The 26,739-nt window shown below is 37.1% G+C and overlaps 1 pseudogene; it reads right to left on the bottom strand.

The window, feature by feature from the left end:
• Positions 1-26,739, bottom strand: part of LOC137744538 (ubiquitin C-terminal hydrolase 13-like) — a 128,463-nt pseudogene that overhangs the window by 4,759 nt on the left and 96,965 nt on the right.

The following is a 26,739-nucleotide window of genomic DNA, read 5'->3' as shown; positions in this document are numbered from 1 at the left end:
GGCTGAGCAGAAAGAGCCATACCGTAGTTCTTGTTTCTCAGGTTCATAAAGCTTAAAAAAAAGCAGGATATCTTCGTTGGTTTTTTCAGGAGGAGGAATAGGATGTAGATTCTGGAGAGTTTATACAAGCAAGAAAATGTAAGAAATGTTCTCTTTCATAAAGCAATTGGAACCACAAATAGCCTCAAAACACAGGTCATAACAAGAATATAGTAAGACTGGATTACCGGCCCAAATTCTACTTCCAAAAACAACTTTAGCTCCTTATTGTGCATTATATTTGATACCATTCTCCATTGTCCAACCTGTAAAACACAAGGGGTCATCATTAGCTCTTCTTGGCACCAATGTACAGCTTAAACACTATCAATCATTTCAAAATCTGAGAGCAAATGTTTATGACTGCCCATCAACCTTTTCTGTACTATAATAACTTCATTTAAAATGCCTCGTCCAATACTGGAAGCATAATGAGCATCGGAATATGCATTAAGAACATTTTAAAATCCAATTTTGCAAGAGAAATTGACAGTTAATATAACTGTACATCATTAGTTCATAAACTTGAAAACTTTAGTGTTCGACATTAGCGTACATCATTAGTTCATAAACTTGAAAAGTTCAAAGTCGGACGCAGCAAAGCAAAAATTCAGACAAAATGAGAATTATGAATTATGAAGGAACAAGGAGCAGTGCCTCCGAGTTTAAGGGGGCTTAATCAGTGAAGTACATACTGATTGTAATACATCCAAGTTCATGAATTACGAAAGGAACAAGGAGCAGTGGCTTAATCAGTGAAGTACATACTGATTGCGATTCTTCTTGAGGTGTCAATGGTCGACTGGGGCGATATGTGTAGTTTTGTCTCTTGGCCCAAATCCAGAAACGCTGAAACTGCACTGGTATGCCAAACTCTTTTGCAACCTCCTCCTGTGAGCCATTTCCAAATTAGAAATTCTAATAATTAATAAAGCAGAATTCATAATTTTTTTTCCCTCAAAAGTCAGCCTGTACTAGTGTACCTTGAAAAGATTAAAGGGCATTTGTTTGTGAATACGGAATTTACGAACTTTGTCATGATCAACAAGGTCAAAATATATATCCCTTCCAATTTGTTCTGCCAGGTCCTTATCTCGAGCAACCTAAACATACCACTAAACACCGAATGACTGTACTAGCTCATCCGAACAAGCTGTAGTGAAAACAGGATACTAGAAAGCTTTACCTTTATAATAGTGTAGTGGAGTGCTTCGTCCTCTTGCTGCTGGATAGACGAACAGAATCAGAGCTCTGATCGACAAAAAACCTAACCCTAACCCAGTAACCCTAATCTACTGAATCATAACCCTAGCAAATCAACTACTGTAAACAGGTGAATTTTCAAAATTCAAGCAGGCTTGAAAATGCTGGGTAGAACAAGGAACCCTGGGCGATCAAAAACGAAGAATGAAGCAGAAATTTAATGAAAAAACGAGACAGAAAAAGTAGAGGAGTCGGTACGTACATCTGACGTTGCAGGAGTATTGATCGCCATTGCTGTCGAGCAGTAAGCAGTCGTATCAGTGGAGCTGAGAGACGAGTGAAACAGTGAAAGAGAAGGACAGCGAGAGAGAAGGAGTGTTAGAGGAGTCTTTGTCAAAATCAACTGTATTAGGATTTGACGTTGTAATCTCGTTATGAAGTTTATCTCTCACTCTTAGAATGAGATACTTACTTGTAATCCAAGTATGCGCATTGTATAAATATAAGCATTTGTATTTTTAGCATCCCTCACTCTTAGGGCTGGCTTGGAATTGATGTGTTTTGAAAAAAAACTACTTCTGTTGTGCTGTGAGAATAAGCAGCTGTGAAATAAAACAGTAGAGTGTTTGGTAAATTTTTTTGTAAAAGTGCTTTTGAAAAAAAAAAAAAAAAAAAAAGCAGTATTATAGTATTTGGTAAACTTTTATGTAAAACAAATGTGAAAAAAAACCGGGTTTTCACAGTTGGGTTTTGCAGCTTCTTATTTTTGGTTTTTTTTCACCCAAAACTGTGAAAAAAAGTTGAAGCTGAATGTTTACCAAACACAAAAACAGCTCCCAGCTTTTTTTTATACTAGCTTTTTTCAGAATTACCTCAGTACCAAACCAGGCCTTAATGTAGATAATATTGTTTGTTAAAAAAAAAACAACCATTTAACAACTAATTGAATCACATTATTATGCGCGTTCGAAAGACCTTTTGTATAACCGGCACTACCCGACTCTTAAAATGTTTTGAACATGTTTAAAAATAGAGAAAATAATATTTAATAAATAACTGGTTGAATTACATTATTTGTAACTTATTGTGAGGTACTAATTAAAAAAAAAACTGTACAAAAAAAATTAAATATTAAAAAACATTGTTTATATGACGAAAATGTTGCTTTAACTACCTTGAGCTTGAAGATTATCAATGGTGTTTAGAGAGAGAGAAAGATTGTAAACACAGAATGAAGAGAGAGAATTGTACTTGTTATTACTTATTTTTCACTCTTTTTCTGAATGAATACAAAGGTTCCTATTTATACACTTTACACTACTTGCACAGCAAGTAACAAATCCTTAACAAACTCACAACCATATCACTTAATCTCTTGACAGATGGCATCTTCTTGGCCATTGGATTGATCTTCCTTATCTATAGCTTTACATCCTCCCTCAATCACATGGGTGGTGCAACCAAGCATGAGATTGGCACAATGATGCTGAAACAAAGATATAGACAGATCCTTTGCAAGGATATCGGCAAATTGCTCCTTTGAAGACACATGATGAACAACCAAATCTCCTCGAACTACTTTTTCGCGAACGAAATGATAATCAATCTCAATATGTTTCACCCTAGAGTGAAAAACTGGATTAGAAGACAGTGTTATAGCAGAGATATTGTCACAATATAGCGTTGGAGGAGCATATAAAGGAACCTGCAAATCACATAGAAGTTGTCATATCCAAGCCATTTCAGCAGCAGTTATAGCTAAAGCTCTATATTCTGCCTCAGTAGACGACCGAGAAACAGTGTGTTGTTTCCTGGATGCCCAAGAAATTGGACTGGTACCGAGATAGACAATATAACCTGAAGTTGAACGACGATCATTTGGATCTCCAGCCCAATCAGCATCACTATATGCTTGCAAAGACAATGGACCAGGTTTAAAATGTATGCCATCAGTCATCGTACCACTGAGATATCGAAGAATCCGTTTGACTACAACTACATGAGAATCCATGGGATGATGCATAAATTGACAACATTGATTTACTGCGAATGCAATGTCGGGCCTTGTAAATGTCAGATATTGCAATGCACCAAAGACACTACGATACTGTTCAAGATTGTGGTAGGGCTGCCCTTCGTCCTTGATAAGCCTGTGAGAAGGAAGACAAGGAGTAGCACAGGCTTTGGCATTTTACATATCAACCTTTTGCAAGAGATCCTTGATATATTTAGATTGGGAAACAAATAAACCATCAGACTGATACTGTATTTGTAATCCAAGAAAATAACTGAGTTGTCCCAAGTCCTTCATATCAAACTATTGAGTAAGAGCCAATATCACTCTGGAAATGTCACTTGAACTACTACCAGTTACAATGATATCATCAACATATAGTAATAACATGACAATACCACGCTCAGTTTGTTTGACAAAGAGAGAGGGATCTGCAAGGGAAGGTTGAAAACCCAAACCTGGAAGAAAACTTGTAAACTTCTCATTCCAAGCTCGAGGAGCCTATTTTAAACTGTATAACGATTTTTTGAGCTTACAGACATAGTGAGATGGATGATCATTACTGAAAAACCCCGAAGGTAGAGCCATATACACCTCTTCATTTAAGTCACCATGCAAAAACATATTTTTTACATCTAATTGTCTCAAATCCCAATGAAACTGAGCAGCAAGAGCCAGAATTAATCGAACTGTAGTTAGTTTGACCACTGGACTAAAAGTCTCACTATAATCAATCCCTTCCTCTTGGCTATAACCCTTGGCAACCAACCGTGCCTTGTACCTGGAAATGGACCCATCAAGATTCTTTTTAAGTCGATAAACCCATTTGCAACCAACAAGATTCTTTCCACTTGGAAGGAGAACAAGATCCTAGGTCTGTTGCAAATGTAAAGCAGTGATCTCATCTTGCATAGCTGATTGCCATTATGGTATTTTACTAGCTGCTTTATAAGTGGAAAGCTCAATAATATAATGCTCAGATGAAGGAACATTAACTGAGTATGCTTTGCGTTTAACAATCCTACTTTTAGACCAAGTTTGCATGGGATGAAGATTGACTGAAGAAACTGGAAGCACAACAGTAAGATTTTCAGATTGAAAATCAGGATCATCAGGGATTTGGGACTGTGTAGCTGTGATAGAGGTAGGAGATGCAGGTATAGTAGTGAACAACTCTGGAGCTGAAGAAGGTACATTCAAAGACTTTGAAGCACGAGTTGGTTCAACAAATGACTCTGAAGCTCGAAGGGTTAAGGATGTAGATGATGCAGATGATGATGATGAATGAATGAAGTGTGATAATGTTGGTGATGAAGATGATGGTGGACGTGAAACCACTGTGTTGTTGTCTGTGAGAAGTGGAATAAACTGAGAAGAAGTACATTTGGAAACACACTCCAAATGAGGAGTGTTAGACACCAAGGTTATGTAAGGAAAAGTGTATTCATCAAACATGGCATGCCTGGACACATACAATTTGCCTGTATTTGGTTGAAAACAAATGTAACCCTTGTATTGTCCTGCATAACCCAGAAACACACATTGGGCAGTTTTGGGTTGAAGTTTAGTAGTATTGTAAGGTCTTAGTAAAGGAAAACAACTACATCCAAATGTTTTCAAATGGGTTAAGATTGGAAATGTACCAAATAGACAAAAATAGGGAGATTGCATAGACAAAGTAGTACATGGCATTCTGTTTATCAAATAAACTGCAGTAGCACATGCATGAAACCAAAACTGGGAAGGTAATTTAGAGGTGTGCATAAGAGTGAGGGCAGTTTCAACAATATGCCTATGCTTTCTCTCAGCAAGGCCATTCTGTTCAGGTGTATAGGGGCAAGATTTTTGATGTATTATGTCTTTGTCGAGTAAAAATTGTTTGAACTTGGTACTAGAAAATTCACCACCACCATTACTTTGAAAGATTTTTTATTGCACTGGAAAACTGAGTAGACACGAAAGCATGAAACTACACAAATGTTTGAAACACCTCGCTTTTATTCATTAATGAAAAGATCCAGGTAGGAGATGGCCCCCAGACATCACTATGGATAACTCCTAAGGGTTGTACAGTTTTATTGGCAGGAAAAGTGAAAGGCAATTTAGTTATTTTGCCCTCTAAACAAGAGACACACACATGCCTAGATTGGTCTAATGCAAATGGAACCTGAGATTGGTTCAACATTCTTACAGCAACAAGATTTGAAGGGTGGCCTAATTTGTTGTGCCAAAGAGATGTGTTGACTTGATAACCAATGAGACAATGTTGGTGTTTAGGTAGGTGAGATGCTTGATATGCTTGCTTGAGTAGGAATTGAGGTATGTGAAAAGGAATCGGATACAATCCAGCTCTACACAGCCCCTGAATAAGGATTATCCCTGTGATCTTGTCTTGTATCCGGAAACAAAACTCATCACATATAAACCGGCAATGATTATCTTTACAGAGTTGATATACTGACAACAGATGTTGTGACAATTTTGGAACATGTAAAATTTCTTTCAACTGAAAAACATATTTAGGAACTCTTAAAGTTAAAGAACCAGTATGGGATATTTCCAAACCTGAACCACTAGCTGTGGTGATAGTATCAGTGCCTGTGTAAGGAGTTGCAAGATTGAGGTTTGCCAATTCAGAGGTCATATGGGATGTAGCTCCAGTGTCAGCCACCCAAAACTGTTCTTGTGGTGCAGAAGGTTGATAAGTGGCATTCATGGCAGTGAGATTTGTTGATAGGGACCTTCCTTGATAAGAAAAGTTAGCCCTGTGATAGCATTGAAGTGCAGAGTGCCCAAATTTCCAACAAATTTGGCACTGGATGGGTGAAGACGAAACTGATGGAGGAGAGTGCCGTTGAAAACAATCAAGGGCAATGTGACCTCTTTTGGTACAAATCTGACAGATGGGCACATCATTGCTATTCTCAGAGCAAGTAAAAACATGAGGTCTTGCAGGACCAAGAATACCAGGACCAGTATTGTAATTGTTACTAAAAAATCTTGGATTTCCAAAATGATTTTGACCTCGAGATCGGCCTCTGAAATTAGAACCTCTAAAACTGCCAGAATTGTAGTTATTCCCACCATTAGTATAGCCTCCAGAACTATAGTGTTGTCCTCCATTGTTAAAGCCTCCAAAACTATAGAGTTGTCCTTCAATGTTAAAACCTCCAGAACTATAGTTATGTCCACTAGTATTGGAAGAAGAAGAACCTCCAGTTTGATATTGTGATGACTGATTGCCATTTGTAGGAGAAGAATCCTCTTCAAGTAGTAATCCTTTCCCTTTAGAGCTATGTCCTTGAGCTAGCATAGCAGGAACAAAAGAATTGGATAGTGAAGAGTTTTCAAGAACAGCTTCCTCAGCAATCAACTGAGCTCGAAAGTCTTTTAGTGAGATAACATTGTCTCTCCCGCGAATCACTGTTCGAAAGGTATTGTACTCGGAAGGTAACCCTTTGAGAGCAATGATGACAATATCATCATCATCAAATGATACTCCAGCAGCAGCCAAATGATCACGGGCATCCTTTACCCTTTGTAGGTACTGAGAAATTGACTCAGTGCCCTTCTTAATATTTTGAAGCTCAGTTTTCAATTGAAATATACTAGCTTTGGTGACAGTGGAAAACCTATCATGAAGACTCATCCACATTTCACTTGCATTGGTACAACCAATTATACAAGACATGGCAGTAGCAGACAAAGTTGCAATGATTAGTTACATTAAAGCACGATCATGCATCTTCCATATCTGATATGCTTTAGTTTCAACACCTTCAAGATCAGGATTATCAATGAACCTAGTAGGACATTGTCGAGAACCATCCACAAAGCCAAGAATCCCATGACTTTCAAGAAGCAATTGCATCTGATAATGCCAAACTAGGTAATTTGTATCATCCAGTTTCACAGTCACAGAAGTGGACACAGTAGGAATTAAATTCGTAATTGAGATTGCACAATTTGGAGCTGTGCAGCAGTCACCATCGTTTCGCAAATCGTATAAGCAAACAGAATTTCTTGCAAGAATTTAGGGTTTTAAGACCGTTTTTGATCAATCTTCAGACGAAAAGCAATTTCAATTACACAGAGAAGATTATCATAGAGAAAAATTCACATACACATTTCATCAAACACCTGATGTGCAAGAATCAAGCTTCGAAATCAAGAGGAGAAGGCATATACACGATAACCCTCCAGAAGAAGAATTGCATACCAGAAAGTCGCAAAGAGGAATGCAAAGTCAGAAATCGCAGAGATGAATGCAGAAGCAGAAAAAGAAGATCAGGATCGGAGAGACGCCACCACCGGTGATGATACCATGTTGATTTAACTACCTTGAGCTTGAAGATTATCAATGGTGTTTTAGAGAGAGATAAAGATTGTAAACACAGAATGTAGAGAGAGAATTGTACTTCTTGTTATTACTTCTTTTTCACTCTTTTTCTGAATGAATACAAAGGTTCCTATTTATACACTTTACACTACTTGCACAGCAAGTAACAAATCCTTAACAAACTCACAACCATATCACTTAATCTCTTGACAGATGGCATCTTCTTGGCCATTGGATTGATCTTCCTTATTTATAGCTTTACAGAAAATACCCCTACATTATTTCGGTTCCTTTTGAACTTTTTTGTTTGGGGGCATTTTTGTCCAAATTTTTTTGATAAAGCCCATGACCCCAAAAGGTTAGGTACTAATTAAAAAAAAATTGTACATAAATAATTAATTATTAAAAAACACTGTTTATATAACAAAATACCCCTGCATTATTTGATGCATTATTTTGTATTACTTTTGTACTTTTTTGTTTGGGGGCATTTTTGTCCAAATATTTTTGGTGAAGCCCGTGATCCCAAAAGGGGTTGTTGGCTTTATATATAAAGATATGCATTTTTATATGGTATCATGGTGCCCCCCTCTACGACATCTTCTTTCCATGGCCTCCGCAATCGCTTCGTCCTCATCCCCTGTTCCGTTTCTCTCTGTTGGACCAATGTGTCAACTGTATTTCAATGAGGAAATTAAAATTACTAAGTAATTTTAAAATGACAGAAATTGAAATGACGAAATTTTATTTTTCAGAATTTATGAATTTCTTTTCTAATTATGAATTTCCTTATTTGATTAATCTAAAAAAACAATGGAATTTGAATAAGTAATTTTTATTTTTAAACTTTCACTTTTTAAGGAAAAATTACACTTAGAGAATAATTTCAATACTTAATTATATATTGAGATTACACCTTATTGGTCAAATTTCATAAATAGTATCCCCTTATTGGTCCGGTTTCATAAATAGTGTCTTACATTATTTCTGAAATTGAACGAACATAACTCACACTATTTATGAAAATGAGCAAAATAAGCACTGTTTCTAAAACTATAACAAAATAACGAACATTATTCTTGAAACTAAACCAAAATAAACCATTATATTTTTGGAATTATAGCAAAATTGTCCACACTATTTTTGGAAGGGAACAAAATAAGAATTATTTCTGGAATTATAGTAAAATAACTCACACTATTTCTGGAACTACAGCAAAATAACCATACTTTCTGGAACTATAGCAAAATAACTCACACTATTTTTTAACCTAAACGAAAATAATTCACATTGTTTATGAAACTACACTAAAATAACTCACACTATTTATGAAAGGCTTTTTATAACCTCATAAAATGTTGAATGCACTCCACATTAAAATTTAATATTAAATGACTTATTTACCCACTATGCAATGACAATTTTGACCTTATTAGGTTTTTAAAATAAAAATAAATAAAATTCTAAATACATTTTGAAGTCATTTGGCAAACTAAATGTTCAGATGATTTGAAATTTTTCGGCAAATTAAACGTTCAGATGGTTAGATTCAGTTCCTAAAAATTAAAAATGAGTGTTATAAGATTTGAGAAATGTGGGGACGATCATCCCACTGATTCCTTGATCATGTTGCTCTTATTTTCTTTGTGGGTTTTATTATCAAAGGGGCTTGATGGAGTTGCTAGTTGTTCAGTGAAACTCTTGTTGCTTGTGGGAGGGGTAAAGAAGGCTGTTTTGTCGGACATGATAACTTTTGACAATTCTTAGGGGGCTTGGGGTAGAAGTAGTTTGGGAGTGGTGAGGTTTTTGTGCTATCTGGGCTTGAATTTCATCAGAGCTTAGGGATCTTCTGGTTTGCTCACTGGAAGGCTGCTATAAGATGACTTTGGTGGCTATAGTTTTTCATCGTAGTCCTCTTGTAATCTGTTGGTCTTTGTTTTCTTTGTATTCCTTAAGAACTTGTTCCTTTAAGAGAATAAGTAAAGATGCTCTTTGCCCACATCGTTTTCATCTGAAGTCATACTTCTTTCTCAGTGTTTGGAAGTAATGGATACCAATGTTTTCCAAGTGCTTCACACTGCAGAAATGAAGTTCGTGAAAGTCAAAACAAAAATTGTGTACCACGAAGTTAAACTAGCAATGAAACCATTGCTGATGTTACCCTACTTAACGAAGGTAGACATCTATCGATGCAAACTATACTAAGATGATTTCAAATCATCATTTTGAAATCATTCGGCAAACTAAACGTTCAGATGATTTGAAATCATTCGGCAAATTAAACGTTCAAATGGTTAGATTCAGTCCCTGAAAATTAACAATGAGTGTTATAAGATTTGAGAAATGTAGGGGTGTATGTACAAAATATAAGGTGTATATTGAGAATGTGGGGTGTGGGGGTATTATGAGAAAGTATGTGAGGTGTGTTAAGATAATTTTTAAGTGAAAAAACAAATCTGTGATGTATTAAGTATGTAGGGTTTATTCAACAATTTGTGGAGTGTTAATATAATAAGCCTTTATTAAATAACCAAAATAACTCATATTACTTCTGAAACTACAACAAAATTACACACTATTTTTTACATTGAACCAAAATAATTCACACTATTTTTGAAACTGAATCAATATAACTCACATTACACCAAAATAACCCACATTATTTCTGAAACTGAACTAAATAATCCATATTATTTTTGGAAGTGAACAAAAAAAAATCCACACTTTTTTTAGAAGTGAACAAAATAAACATTATTTCTAGAAACATAACAAAATAATTCACACTATTTAACAATTCTAAAAATATTAATTATTTAGTTTACAAATAATGATAGTACCTTGTTAGGAATAGTTAGTAATGCGAATGGGAGGCTAAGGAACATTGGAACCATATCAAAGAGATTTGCGGAGTTGACCTGACACAAAAGGGCGAAGTGAAAGCTATTGTCACATCTGTCATTGGAAGTTGTAGATCTTAGAGCAACTCCAGCGTTGGAGCCCTCCCCCTGGCAATGCACTATTCAATCCACCTAATGAACAGTAACTGCCCTTAATGAACAGTAACTGCCCTTAATGAACAGTAAATAGCTCTGGCAATAGAATTTGCATCTCCACCGTTACACTTCAATAGCCCTGGCAATAGGCAATAAAATATTAGTATTTTTTTTATTTATAAAGTAATACAAAAGAATTTTAATTGTAATATCGGATAAGATTTTTAATCGTTCTCGTTAAGAATTTTTTACAATTTTTTTTAAATTTTTATTCAATTAATTAATCTCTGCCTTTGGATATAAAAAAATTTGAATTCCAACACTCCAGATTGTGCCACGTGTCACAACGGTAACTTTTCTTAATTTTAAAACTATTTTTTCTTTTTTATTTATTTATAAAGAATATTAATATCCACCGTTGATCTCAGATCGAACGGTGGATATTAAATCTGACTTTTTTTTTTTTTTTTTACCGTTGAGATCGAACGGTCCAAATTAAGTGACCGTTGAGATCTAACGGACCGTGGGAAGCCACGTGGCTTCCCAACGGTAACTGACAACCTTTTTTTTTTCTTCTGATTTTTGTGTTGGCGACGCGCCCCCACGCGCGGGTGGGGTGCACGCGCCTGACACAAAAAAAAATTAAATATTGCGCTGACGCCAGCCTGGCGTCAGCCTGACGTCACGTCCACCTCGGGCTCTCGGGCTGGCAATCCCCCACGAGCCCGGAGCTCGGGCCTCCACCTTCAGTCGGGCTGGCCCACGCTGGAGCTGATCCCCTGGCCCTCGGGCCCTTGTTTTCTCCACTGTCCCCCGAGCCAAACCCAACACTGGGCTTGCTCTTAAATGGTAAATTTATTTTTAGACTTAGATCCTCTCCTGAGCCCAAGGAGAGGATCTCCTGGCCAAAGTATTTGGACCGTTGGATGAAAATCTAACGGTTATAAACATAAGGGTTCCTTTAAAGTTAAAATAATTATAACCGTTGGATTTTCATCCAACGGTCCAAGTGCTTTGGTCAAGAAGATCCTCTCTTTGGGCTGAGGAGAGGATCCAAATCCTTTATTTTTTGCACGAGCATAACATAGACTCCATAAACAAGGCCCCACTGCAAGGCCAGAGGAAAAGTTACTTGAGTAAGCGACATGATATATTGAGTTGGTGGTATGTCATTTCTTACATTTAGTAGTTATGCATGTAATTGTCAACTGTAAGTGATCTATATTGTAGACTGGCTTTGGTTTAAAATTTTAAAAAGGGAAACATTGCTCCAATAGCTTTGAAGTGATGCAACACTTTTGGATAAAAGTACGGCGTATGTAAAAGTTTTCCAATTGTCAAATAAGAAATGGTTGCTTGCAACCATAATAGTCTTTTGTGTTAGAAATGGTTGGAATTGATCTTGTGGTTGCAAATTGCAGGAAGTACCTGCACTTCATAGTTCTTTTGCATAAAACTTGTGTTGTTGTCATTTAATTTGCTATGCTTTTTGGCTACAGTTGAGTTTGTAAATTATCTTTGGAAGACATCACTGAAGTTAATCATTTGAATACTTTTCAGCTATTGAGTTATTACGATATGAGTAAATTGTAGCAATGGTCCCTCAACTTTAATCAAATTGGAACAATGATCATTCAACTAAAAATCCATTATCATTGGTCCCTCAACTTATCAAAAGGTGTAACTATAGTCATTTTCATCAATTTCGTTAAAATTTTGTCAAAATAAGTTATGTTGGAATAACCATTTATATAATAAGGGTCCATCAACTCATCAAAGTGTGTAATTATGATCATTTTTGTCAGCTATGTCAAACTTTTTGTGAAAACAAATTATGTTGGAAGAACCATTGCTACAATTAGATTAAAGTTAAGGGACCATTTCTCCAGTTGAATTAAAGTTGCGGGACCAATGGTAATGAATTTTTAGTTGATGGATCATTGCTCCAATTGAATTAAAGTTAAGGGACCATAACTACAATTTACTCTTATGATATATGTTTTTTGTTGGGTCAAAGGTGACTAAATAGTTGGAAGAAAAAACATACCAATTTTTATTCCTAAAGAATGTTAAACACGACCTGTAAATAAAAAAAGTTAATAAAAAAAACTATGGCAGTTAGGATCTAGTGAATGATTATTTTGTTCTAGTTATTTTCAAGAACAAAAGTGGGTTGCCTGCTTTAAAGCGAATATTAACATAATATTATCAAATTGGGAATAAAAATTGTGTAATGATATGGGTTTTTAATTGGTGAAATGGTTGCAACGTTTGATTTAGAAAAAAAAATTGAAAATTAAATTAGTTTTGGTTTTATTTGACTCTTTGAGCTCGATGGCAATTTCATAAATATTCTGACGTTGTGTTAACAGATTTTGGTTGACTCCTGTTTAGGGGCAAAGTTGAAAAATAGATTTGATGTTATATGTTGGGCTTTGCTTCAACCCATGGGACTTATTGTTTTAGCATGTTGTATGTTACTTTGGTCATTTTCACTAAATCTCAAACACTTTTCATTAAATAAAAGTTTTGCATGGTTTTTTGTTAAGAAAAAAGTTTGTCCAAGTTCTTTTCATTAAAACTCTCAAAAAATTAATATTGTAATCTCATTATAATTGTATTTCTTATATAGGATGAGATTCTTACTCTGCCCAATGCAAAAAAAAAAAAAAAAATGCACAATGGGTCTTTGAAATAGTTCAAATCATTTTGATAATGAAATCAGTAGGTCTGCGGTTCAGAGTTTGTATAACCCTAAAATCTAAAATGTACACCAAGCCTAAATTTAAACATTTGTGCTACGAATAAATTCATTCAGAATATATTTTTAATAGAGAAAAGCGGCAGGGCACAAATATTGATTTTCAAAAATGAACGGTTAAGTATCCGAAATGTTGCTACTTAGTACTATAATATAATGATATTCCTCTTCACTTGTAAGTGAGAGGTCTTAGGTTCGAATCTCGTGGATGACGAATTCGATACCAAATTAGGTTGCCCATTGTGTGGCTTAGCCGAATTCTCTTTTCCTTTAGTGTAAAATATATCGTTTGTACTAAAAAAATTGTTTGTTCAAAAATAAAAAAAATATCCAAAACGTTTTTTTTTTCGGTAATAAAAATCTATGTTTTGATTTGGTCACAAAATAAACTTCTGTTCTCACACAAACAATCACACAATCACTGGGAGAGGGAGAGGGAATGAGAGAGTTGGAGATGGAGAAAGTTGGGGGAATGAGACGAAAACTGAAACTTTAAAATCCTTTTCTTTTATTTTGATTTGTTGGGACCATGATATTTTGAGGTCAAGACATATACTATTTTGGGTGGCAAAGAAAGAATGGGATGTCCATAGCTATGAAGTCTAGGCAATCGAACTAGTCGGGCTTCTTAGTTAGAATCAGAGTAAGCTATTCCAAAGGAATGACTAGTAAGAGGAGTATTCAGACAGTCATTCTGCAATCTGTATTAATTGTTTCCATAGCACATATATTTTCAATTCAATCAAGTCTGCCCAAATGCTTGTATTACATCATAATTTAAGGGAAATAAAGATAAGCAAAGCATAAAAGTTGCAACTTCCTAAAAAACTCATCATAATCTAAATGGACTTAACTAATGTCTCATATGATGTAATCATTATTCAATCAATGAGAATAATAGTTTTTCCCGACACTTCATTTCCTTTCATTCCGGAAGAGTTGGCTTTGCCTGGCTCAGAGGTTGGTAAAGATAGATTTACGGCCGGAATTTCACCTACCTTGCCTGCATTCCCGGCAGGTCCTTGGGGCTGAGAACTCCCCGTGATCGCTGGAACGGCATCGGTAGAGATTGGATCGCTGGAACGGCATCGGTAGAGATTGGAACGGGATAGGGCACTTGTCCCCCCTTGCGACTCTCTTTTCTCCTTTTGCTGGGTACAGCAGCACTTGCTTCAGTTACTGCATAAGCCCTCTTAGGAGACCCGAGGTACTGCTCCCATGGAGGCAATGATTCACTTCTCTGGGGAAAACAAAATTCAAATGTTAGAATTTAAAAGAAAAATCACCCACGCAAGACATCATGTCGCACCGGAAGCTATTAAGAGATGAAACTAAGGAAACGTAGATGTATCCTATTGAGAAGGACCTAGAAACTCAAGGAGAAGAGAAAACAAAGAAAGATACGAAAACTCTCTGAATTTGTAGCCGAAAATATGATGATCTGAATTCAAGGCTACAAAAATGAAATCGATCCCCCAGAATTCAAGGTTGCAAAGTAGACGGGCTCTAACGTGAGGGGCTGAATTGGCTAATGATGAGTCGACATTATAATATATATTTTACCCTCATCTATTTTGTGTGAACTTCGATACTTTGTTATATATTTTTAATGTAGGACATTCAATTTCCTATGGAGCAAAACATGATGAAACGGAGGAATTTTGAAGTCATTCAAATTGGAGGACGTTCATGTCTGTTAACTTGTTCGTATCAAAGTTTTATAATTTTCTACCAAGCGGTTTATTTATGGCGATGAAAGAAAGGAGCAGCATGCATTGCTGTCAAACTGATGTTTCGGGCTTATTTGGGCTTTTTGACGTCCAAGATGATGTCTTTTGGATTCGAGGCCTTCTGTAATTATATTCGGGACATCTCAAGCTTTAATTCAAGTCATTTTGGGCCTGTTTTGGAGCCCTGGAAGTCCAAAAACGTGGCTGATTTGTGGCTGGGCGGATTTCCCATATTTGATTAGGATTATGTTTCTTAATTTATTTTAATTTATTTGGTTTCCTAGTATTATTCTAAGACCTTTTCTAGGTAGGGTTTATTTTCTAGTAGTATAAATAAGGTTTTTCAGCCATTAGGGTTAAAAAAAAAAAAAAAAAAAAAAGAGAGGGAAAGATAGAGGGGGGAAAGAGGAGAGAGCACAAGCACTACTTAGAGAGCTTTTGGATTCAAAGTTTATTTTCAAGGTGTTTTCTATCCTTATGTTTAATAATATTTTGTTTATGATTGTTAGTAACTAATTTCCATTTGCTAGGGATAGGCCACGAGCCTTTCCAAGAATATGTAATTTTTATTCAATTTACTTATGATATTATGCATGCAGGTTTGAATTATTAATCATCATTTTAAACTATCTAATTGTCTTAATGCTTAACTACCATTAAGATCTTTAGAAAAGTAATTTGATGCAATTTTGGTCGGAGGTCGGTCCCTGAAATTGACGAAGGCTTCTTGTGGTTAATATGTGCAAGTTCACTTAAGATAAATACCACGTCTTAAGGGTTGTATGGTTTTTCAAAATGTTTCACAAAGCTTAATAAGCCATGCATGTTTAGATTTGATCTAAATACCATAGACGGGTTGCATGTTTGATATACGCTCTATGTTGGGGTTCCAAGTAGGCATATATTAGGAAAACTTAACTTTCAAAATATGCATATGTAATTCATAAGTAATTGGAAAAACTACATAGGATTGTTAAGGTAACAGCGAAACCCTAGGCTTTTACAATTTAATTTTAAACCGCTTTTACAATTTAATTTTAAAAACCGTTTTCTTTTAGTTTATTTTATTTTGTCACTTTATTTAATTATTTTCTATTAAATTCGTTTTTATTATTTGAAATCACAAAATCAACATTTTCTCAAACTTTGTTTTAAGTAATTAATTAAGATTTGGTTTGATATAAATTATTCATTCAATCCCTGTGAAAAACAACCTTGCTAGAGCTATCTATACTACAATTACAAGTATTTAAAGTATTTTTATCCCTACTTTTGCAGGTGGTAAAAATCTCTATCAGCTAATTTTCAAAAGTTTACCAAAAAAATAGTTTAGGGGGCCAATTTCAGCTAGTGTTCTTGTTCAGAGGGTGAAGAGAGTTTACTAAAAGGAAATATATAAATACTAGTTGATCAACTACATGCATCGATTGAGTGAATGTATGCATTCATAGTGGACACATTTTCATTGTTATGTACTAATAGTAGACACATGAACCTATTGTGCTGCGTCACATAAAATTTGAAAGAAGGGGGACATTAGATATCCATAACGATACATCATAGACACACCTGAAATCGGCTGAAAACAATGTCGGAATCCTGCAAGTACTCTGGATGACCACGTGACAAAAATGCAAAGTTCCACTGCACAACAAAAGCGGAAATAGATGAGGAAAGCAAAATAAAGAACCAATAATAATAGCGACAGAACACTCGTTTCCTCTAGTGACCCCCTTCCAATGAAAATAAGGTATGGCTCTAGTCCTTTGAGAACACCTCATCGGAACCCGCAATTTCTTTTGTATCCGTGTTTTAACTTCAGCTAGAGCTTCACCTTCATGGATGGCCAAGACAAAAGGTTCCCAAGAGTTTGTACATGCTGTAAAATGTTCAAACAATAAGATCGATTCTAAAAATCACAAAGCATCTGGGTAAAACCTTCTTTGACTGAAAGTCTGAAACAGCAATGAAATAGTTTGCTTCTACCATGTCTTTCAGTACGGTGACTTTTGTGAAGTGGTAAACATGAATCAAGCGATCACGTTGACCCAAGTTTTTCTCTTCTTGAAAAAAAAAAAAAAAAAAAAAAACATTCAGCTGACAAAGACCACTGGTACAAAATATCAATCCAATTCAGTCCCATGCAGTCGTAGGGATGCTGTTTTAGAAAAAGGGAAAAGAAACTAAATTACAAATCTTGCTCACAAAACTATATCCGTAGTCTACATATTTTGAAATGAAAAATAAAAATAGAAACTTCTCAAAATAAAACTAAATAAGGAAAAGGGGGCAAAAGGAACTTGCCTTCTTCTAGAAACTTCTCAAAGTCTGGTACTGTTTATGAATATTCCTAATTTTTTCAGAGTGCGTAAAGATCTGTGATAGAACATGACGAATCATGAGTGATTAAATCACATAAATTAAATAGACCGAAGAAAAATTCTGATTCAATAAGATCCATAACGAAAACATGCAAATACATACGATACATTATCAGCTTAACAAATGGGGCAACCTACAATCACTTATGACCAGAAAAAATACCTCAAATGCTGATAAAGAAGTATTAACTTGTAGATTCACAAGATCTACAAGTAGTATTAACTTGTAGATCTTGTGATATAAAATGCCAAGCACTCGGAATTCTACATTTGGATGAGACAGCTCTACCTGTTTCAGGTACACAGTACAGTGAGAAAATTCCATTATAGGCAATTGTGGTGGTCATAAATTTTTATTGAGCATCTACCAATTTTGTCAAAGTTATGAATATCACTGCAAGTTGAGTGAAATCCAGTATCGGCAACTTTTAAAGGATAGAAAGTACAAAAACCAGTAGGAGGGAGGGAAGGGAGTAGTTTTAATTAAGGCCGCTTAACTTTTATAAGCTCCACATCAGTGATAAATTAATGTATAATAGCATCACTAGATTTCGCGTACAAAAAAAGAGAAAAGAAAGAATAAAAAACACAAATAGGACACTATACGATTGCCAGAAATATTTAGATGAGAAGTGATGGCTAGTAAATTAAAACATATGGAATGGACAGAAAAGGGAAACCTTACCTTCGTTTGAAGTACATTAATCAAATCCCCAACAGTTTTCCGTTTGGGAAAGCTAATAGTGTGAATCACCACCTGTACATAAATTATACAAGATTAGTGTTGGTATTTTACAGTTTACTAACTCAATACCAAAATATGTGGGTGATAAGTTTACAAACTCTATCACACCTCTTGCACTTTGCACTCTCAAATAAAATTGGACAAAGAAAGAAATAGAGAAAGGAGGGAAGCAACAAGCTTTGGCAAAACACTTGGACTTTGATATATGAAAAAGGTTTACAAACTATTGGAATAAGAAAGCTTACAAGCTTCTTCACAATTGGAAGTGGGATTTGGATGGGATGATTTACAATGCTTGAGAACTTGGGTATTTATAGCAAACCAAATGATTAAACTAAGATTATTTATTACCACACAAAACACATTAATTGCACCTAATAATTTTTATTCAACCATACCTAACATTGCCTAACTTTCAATGCCTAACTTTGACATTGATTTTCAACAATAGCAACCTATTTTGATTTGAATTTCCAACACACCTCCTCAAATCAAAACGCCTTCATTCCTAGCATTTCACGCAGTAGCCGGAATGTTTCAATTGGCAATGGCTTTGTGAAGATGTCTGCCACTTGTTTCTTGGTGTGACAGTAGACAAGTTCAATTGTCTTTTGCTTCACATGGTCCCTTAGAAAATGGAACCTGGTATCAATGTGCTTGCTCCTTCCATGTTGAACAGGATTCTTTGCAAGTTTGATTGCAGACACGTTATCTACATGAATCACAGTCGATTCCACTTGTGGATGACACACTGACTTCAACAGATTTCTTAACCAAATTGCCTCACACACGGTTGAGGTTACAGCAACATACTCGGCTTCACATGATGACAAAGCAACAATTGATTGCTTCTTTGAAGTCCATGAGAAAGCTGTTGATCCTAGAAAAAACACATAGCCAGTTGTGCTTTTCCTTTCATCTTGGTCACCTCCCCAATCACTATCTGAATAACCAAATAATTTTGCATCTTCACCAAAATTATAAAATAGACCATAGTTTAGAGTACCTCTTATGTACCTCAAAATTCTCTTGGCGGCCAGCCAATGAGACTCCCTTGGTGTTTCCATGTATCGACTCACGAGTCCAACACCATAAACTATATCAGGTCTTGTGATTGTAAGGTACCTTAGGCTTTCAACGAGGCTTTTGTACACTGTTGAGTTTACAAACTCACCCTCTCCTCCTTTGGACAGCTTCAATCCAGTTGCGACTGGGGTATTGACAGTGTTGCACTTGTCCATATTGAACTTCTTCAATATGTCTCTCATGTACCTTTGTTGAGAGATGTAGATACCATCACTTTCTTGCTTCACTTCTATGCCAAGAAAGTATGACATTAATCCATTGTCAGTCATCTCGAATTCACTGAACATGGATTGCTTGAACTCATGGAACATTGCCTCATTGTTTCCTGTAAACAATAAATCATCTACATAGAGACAAATAATTAAGAACTCCCCTTTTTCACCATTCTTCATGTAAACTGAATGCTCGTATGGACATTTCTGAAATCCATTTTGGTGAAGGTAGTTGTCGATCCTTGAGTTCCAAGCTCGTGGTGCTTGCTTGAGGCCGTACAATGCCTTCTTCAAACGATACACCTTATCTTCTTCTCCTTGTACTTGGAAGCCTTCCGGTTGTTCCACGTACACTTCTTCCTCAAGTACTCCATTAAGGAAGGCTGACTTGACATCTAGTTGATAAATTTTCCATTTATGATGTGCGGCAAGAGAGATTAGCAATCTTACCGTGTCAAGTCTCGCAACTGGAGCATAGACTTCATCATAGTCCACTCCATACTTCTGTTTGTAGCCCTTTGCTACAAGCCTTGATTTGTATCGATCCACACTCCCATCTGCAGTGCGTTTGATCTTGTAAACCCACTTGACACCAATAGCCTTCTGATTTGGTGGGAGCTTTGTCAGCTCCCAAGTGTCATTCTTCTCGATGGCATGGATCTCTTCTTCCATGGCTTTCTTCCAACAATCTTCTTCCACAGCTTCATTGAATGAGAAAGGCTCGTGATCTGCATACAAGCAGAAAAGGTTGGTTTCTTCTTCTTCTTCTTGTCCATAAATCTCTGTGAGACTCCTTAACCTCACTGGAGTTGAGGAGCTGTTTTCCTCACTAGATGTAGGACCACTCCTTGCAATTCTGTGCACTGGAGTTGTTGTGATTGTTTGAGCAGGCTGTTGCTCAATCGGTGGTACAACTTCTGGTTCTTCAAAATCAGTGGAGACGATCTTCTCTTTACTGACTTCTTTGTTGTTCCACTTCCATGTCTCTTCCTCACTGAAGATGACATCTCTACTAACCACTAGTTTGCCAGTTAGTGGGTTGTAGAGCTTGTATGCCTTGGACTCTTCACTATAGCCCACAAACACACACTTCTCACCTCTATCATCAAGTTTCCTCCTCTTGGCTTCTGGAACTTGAACATATGCAACACACCCAAAAATTCTTAGGTGTGTAACATTTGGCTTGTATCCACTCCAAGCCTCTTGTGGTGTTATCCTCTTGACACTCTTTGTTGGACATCGATTCAACAAATAAATCGAACAAGCTACAGCTTCTGCCCATAACTCTTTTGGCAAATTCTTCTCCTTAAGCATGGACCTTGTCATGTCAAGGATGGTTCGATTCTTTCTTTCGGCTATCCCATTTTGCTGTGGGGTATAGGCAGCAGTAAGTTGATGCCTAATTCCTTGCTCCTTGCAGTATGCTTGGAAAGCATTGGAGGTGTACTCTCCACCTCTATCTGATCTCACAGCCACAAGCTTGTGGTTACTTTCTGCCTCTGTGAGTGCCTTGAACTCCTTGAAAATTTTTAGGGCAGCTGACTTCTCCTTGAGAAAATAGACCCAAGTCTTTCTACTGAAATCATCAATGAAGGTAATAAAATACCTATTACCTCCATAAGACATGGGATCCAATGGACCACATATATCTGTGTGCACCAACTGCAGTGGTGCCTTTGCTCTCCATGTATCACCAACAGGGAACGATAGTCGTGCTTGCTTGCCAAGCACACAACCTTCACATACTTGGCGTGTGGCTTCAATCTGGGGTAGACCACGAACCATTCCTCCACTTGACAGCAACTTTAGGCCATTGAAATTAAGATGGCCAAATCGAAGATGCCATTTCCATGACTCATCTTCCATTACACCGATGTTGCAGCTTCCAATCTTTGTGTTCAAATTCAACGGAAACATCCGGTTCTTTGACATTCGAACACGTGCAATAAGCTTTCTCCTTGCATTCCTGAGAGTGAGAAGCATGTTCTCCATATGTATAATGTACCCTTTCTGGAGCAGTTGACCAATGCTCAGAATGTTGCTCTTCATACCTGGTATGTAGTAGGTATCGGAGATGTATTCTTCTCTTCCATCCTTCTGGATGATCTTGATCTTCCCTTTGCCTTCAACTGGCAACTTTGAGTAGTCACCAAGACTTACAGATCCATAGGCCCCTTTTTTGAGTTCGGCAAAAAACTCCTTCTTTCCACACATGTGATTGCTTGCACCAGAGTCCAAATACCAAACATCTTGTTGGCTACTGGAATCATGGTGTGCTAGTAAGACTGTAAGTTCTTCATCAGTATTTCCACTTGATTCTGCCATGTTGACATGCTCACCATTTTTATGTGAACATTCATTGGCATAATGTCCATATTGCTTACAGTTGTGACACTGAATATGCGCCTTTCCTCGAGTAGATCTCCACTCCTGAGACTGACCTTGATTTTGTGCATAGCCTCGACCTCTTCCTCGGGCTCGTCCTCGGCTACGGTTGGATGAGCTCCCACGACGTGAGTTCCACTGCCCACGACCTTTATTTGGTTTGTCAATATTCAACTTTGACTCCAAAGCTTGCTCTAGCGTTGTGGGGCTTGCATTCTTCTGAATGCGTTGCTCGTGAACTAGGAGGGATCCTAGTAGCTCTTCTGCGCTCATCACCTCCAAATCCTTGGATTCCTCAATGGCAGTCACCACATGCTCAAACTTAGATGTGAGTGACCGGAGTATCTTCTCCACAACTCGTACTTCATCGAGTCTCTCGCCATTTCTCCTCATCTGATTTACTATCACAATGAGCCTTGAGTGATAGTCGGAGATGCTCTCCCCTTCATTCATATGAGCAGTTTCAAAATCTGCTCGAAGTGATTGTAACCTCACTTTCTTGACTCGATCTACTCCTTTGTAGATTGTACTGAGTGTATCCCATACTTGCTTGCTCGTTGTTGCTTCTGCAACCTTCTCGAACGTTGAATCTTCCAAACCCTGGTATAGAAGATACAGCGCCTTTTGGTCCTTCTTTCGTAAGTCCTTGAGAGTGTTCCTTTGATCCGCAGTATATACGGCTTCTTGCTCGGCAGTGGGTACAACATACCCACTACTGACAACTTCCCATAGCTCCTGTGATCCAAACAATGCTTTGAATTGGATGCACCATCTTTCATAATTTTCTTTCTTCAATGTGGGAACTTGGAGTTGCACTAAGTTGGACGCCATAACTGCTGCACCTGCCAGAATGGTATTCTGGCTCTGATACCAATTGTTGGTATTTTACAGTTTACTAACTCAATACCAAAATATGTGGGTGATAAGTTTACAAACTCTATCACACCTCTTGCACTTTGCACTCTCAAATAAAATTGGACAAAGAAAGAAATAGAGAAAGGAGGGAAGCAACAAGCTTTGGCAAAACACTTGGACTTTGATATATGAAAAAGGTTTACAAACTATTGGAATAAGAAAGCTTACAAGCTTCTTCACAATTGGAAGTGGGATTTGGATGGGATGATTTACAATGCTTGAGAACTTGGGTATTTATAGCAAACCAAATGATTAAACTAAGATTATTTATTACCACACAAAACACATTAATTGCACCTAATAATTTTTATTCAACCATACCTAACATTGCCTAACTTTCAATGCCTAACTTTGACATTGATTTTCAACAATAGCAACCTATTTTGATTTGAATTTCCAACAATTAGGATGTGCACAATGATGTAATCACCGTCCATAAGCAGATGTCGCGATATATTTCACGGACCTTGTCTTTTGTAGCATGATGACAAGCAATTTTTAGAGTTTTCCGGCCTTCCAACTCTAGCAGGGGAATGCCCAAGACTTCATAGTACAAAATATCAGAGCTCTATAGAAGGAAAAGCATAATTAGTAGCCACGCCACATGATGCATATGACAGTGAGAGTAAAACAACAGAGGAAGGTCAATACGATGCCACTCACTAGATTGTAATGAGTTAACATTTCTGTTAAATGCTCTGCTCCCTGATATTTGATAGGTTGGGGCCTAGGTTGTTGAGATAAGCAGTTATGTGCAGTGAGTCTGATTTTGGTGGGATTTTCCAAACCAATTCGGCAAGCCAAATTCTCCACAACATCATCGTAAGTGTGAAGCTTTGACCTAAAAAACAAGAGAAAAAAGTTAAAGCACTGAAATAAATGATGGATAGTCCAAGTCCAACTGTGAGGGACAATTATTGACCGGGAATAAAATTAAACCATGAGGAACAAGGGTTCAGGGAGTACTTACAATTCTAAACTGAAATCATCCTCATTCGGTTTCTCCAGCGTACGGAAACGAACAGTATGTAAAGCCTCTAATCATTCAACATGGTAGGTATAAAATTCAACAAAATACAGCTGTAAAAAAACACTAAAAACAAAGTTAAAGGAGGTGAAAAAGCAATTCACCGTTTAAGTCTACTTATCGTATAACAACATCTAATTTAAACTACAAATAAAGTAAAAGTTTCCGCAGCCAGTACCCGACGGTAGTGTAGGTATTTATAAAATGAAGGAACGTTAGGATATTTACATACTACACTTCCATGAGGAGTAGATTTCTGAAAGCATATAATATCCCCATCTTGAATCTGGAAAAGGAAAGCAATAGACTGGTTAACCAGAAATATACCTATAAAAGCATCAAAACGTTAATTTCCATAGCAGATACAAATTAAGCATATACCAAGCATGCAATATAGTGATAGCTACCTGACTGAATCGAAATGGGATCTTCTTGTCAAGCTGCTCCCACATGATACAAGGCTCAGACCTTATTTCCTAAATGTAGCGCAAAGACATATTATAGAATTTGCTTAAGATGCTATAGCAAAGCATGCATCAAATTATTAACACAACTGAGGCGACAAATAATGTGAAACACACCGGATAGAGTTCAATTTCTTCATCAGGGGAAAAACCAGCAAGCTGATTCAATTTTGCTAAAATCTCTTCTGGCCTACTACAACTCTTCACGAAAAGCCGACCAACAAAACTGGAAACAGAAAAGAAACTTAAATCAGCAAACATAAGTCAAAAGCAAAAAATGTCCAGATAAGCAGAAAGAGCCGGCGTTGTTGGAAATTCAAATCAAAATAGGTTGCTATTGTTGAAAATTAATGTCAAAGTTAGGCATTGAAAGTTAGGCAATGTTAGGTATGGTTGAATAAAAATTATTAGGTGCAATTAATGTGTTTTGTGTGGTAATAAATAATCTTAGTTTAATCATTTGGTTTGCTATAAATACCCAAGTTCTCAAGCATTGTAAATCATCCCATCTAAATCCCACTTCCAATTGTGAAGAAGCTTGTAAGCTTTCTTATTCCAATAGTTTGTAAACCTTTTTCATATATCAAAGTCCAAGTGTTTTGCCAAAGCTTGTTGCTTCCCTCCTTTCTCTATTTCTTTCTTTGTCCAATTTTATTTGAGAGTGCAAAGTGAAAGAGGTGTGATAGAGTTTGTAAACTTATCACCCACATATTTTGGTATTGAGTTAGTAAACTGTAAAATACCAACAATTGGTATCAGAGCCAGAATACCATTCTGGCAGGTGCAGCAGTTATGGCGTCCAACTTAGTGCAACTCCAAGTTCCCACATTGAAGAAAGAAAATTATGAAAGATGGTGCATCCAATTCAAAGCATTGTTTGGATCACAGGAGCTATGGGAAGTTGTCAGTAGTGGGTATGTTGTACCCACTGCCGAGCAAGAAGCCGTATATACTGCGGATCAAAGGAACACTCTCAAGGACTTACGAAAGAAGGACCAAAAGGCGCTGTATCTTCTATACCAGGGTTTGGAAGATTCAACGTTCGAGAAGGTTGCAGAAGCAACAACGAGCAAGCAAGTATGGGATACACTCAGTACAATCTACAAAGGAGTAGATCGAGTCAAGAAAGTGAGGTTACAATCACTTCGAGCAGATTTTGAAACTGCTCATATGAATGAAGGGGAGAGCATCTCCGACTATCACTCAAGGCTCATTGTGATAGTAAATCAGATGAGGAGAAATGGCGAGAGACTCGATGAAGTACGAGTTGTGGAGAAGATACTCCGGTCACTCACATCTAAGTTTGAGCATGTGGTGACTGCCATTGAGGAATCCAAGGATTTGGAGGTGATGAGCGCAGAAGAGCTACTAGGATCCCTCCTAGTTCACGAGCAACGCATTCAGAAGAATGCAAGCCCCACAACGCTAGAGCAAGCTTTGGAGTCAAAGTTGAATATTGACAAACCAAATAAAGGTCGTGGGCAGTGGAACTCACGTCGTGGGAGCTCATCCAACCGTAGCCGAGGACGAGCCCGAGGAAGAGGTCGAGGCTATGCACAAAATCAAGGTCAGTCTCAGGAGTGGAGATCTACTCGAGGAAAGGCGCATATCCAGTGTCACAACTGTAAGCAATATGGACATTATGCCAATGAATGTTCACATAAAAATGGTGAGCATGTCAACATGGCAGAATCAAGTGGAAATACTGATGAAGAACTTACAGTCTTACTAGCACACCATGATTCCAGTAGCCAACAAGATGTTTGGTATTTGGACTCTGGTGCAAGCAATCACATGTGTGGAAAGAAAGAGTTTTTTGCCGAACTCAAAGAAGGGGCCTATGGATCTGTAAGTCTTGGTGACTCCTCAAAGTTGCCAGTTGAAGGCAAAGGGAAGATCAAGATCATCCAGAAGGATGGAAGAGAAGAATACATCTCCGATACCTACTACATACCAGGTATGAAGAGCAACATTCTGAGCATTGGTCAACTGCTCCAGAAATGGTACATTATACATATGGAGAACATGCTTCTCACTCTCAGGAATGCAAGGAGAAAGCTTATTGCACGTGTTCGAATGTCAAAGAACCGGATGTTTCCGTTGAATTTGAACACAAAGATTGGAAGCTGTAACATCGGTGTAATGGAAGATGAGTCATGGAAATGGCATCTTCGATTTGGCCATCTTAATTTCAATGGCCTAAAGTTGCTGTCAAGTGGAGGAATGGTTCGTGGTCTACCACAGATTGAAGCCACACGCCAAGTATGTGAAGGTTGTGTGCTTGGCAAGCAAGCACGACTATCGTTCCCTGTTGGTGATACATGGAGAGCAAAGGCACCACTGCAGTTGGTGCACACAGATATATGTGGTCCATTGGATCCCATGTCTTATGGAGGTAATAGGTATTTTATTACCTTCATTGATGATTTCAGTAGAAAGACTTGG

Source organism: Pyrus communis, chromosome 9 (assembly GCF_963583255.1).
Source record: "Pyrus communis chromosome 9, drPyrComm1.1, whole genome shotgun sequence".
Taxonomy (NCBI): domain Eukaryota; kingdom Viridiplantae; phylum Streptophyta; class Magnoliopsida; order Rosales; family Rosaceae; genus Pyrus; species Pyrus communis.
This window is presented reverse-complemented; position numbering and strand designations above follow the sequence as displayed.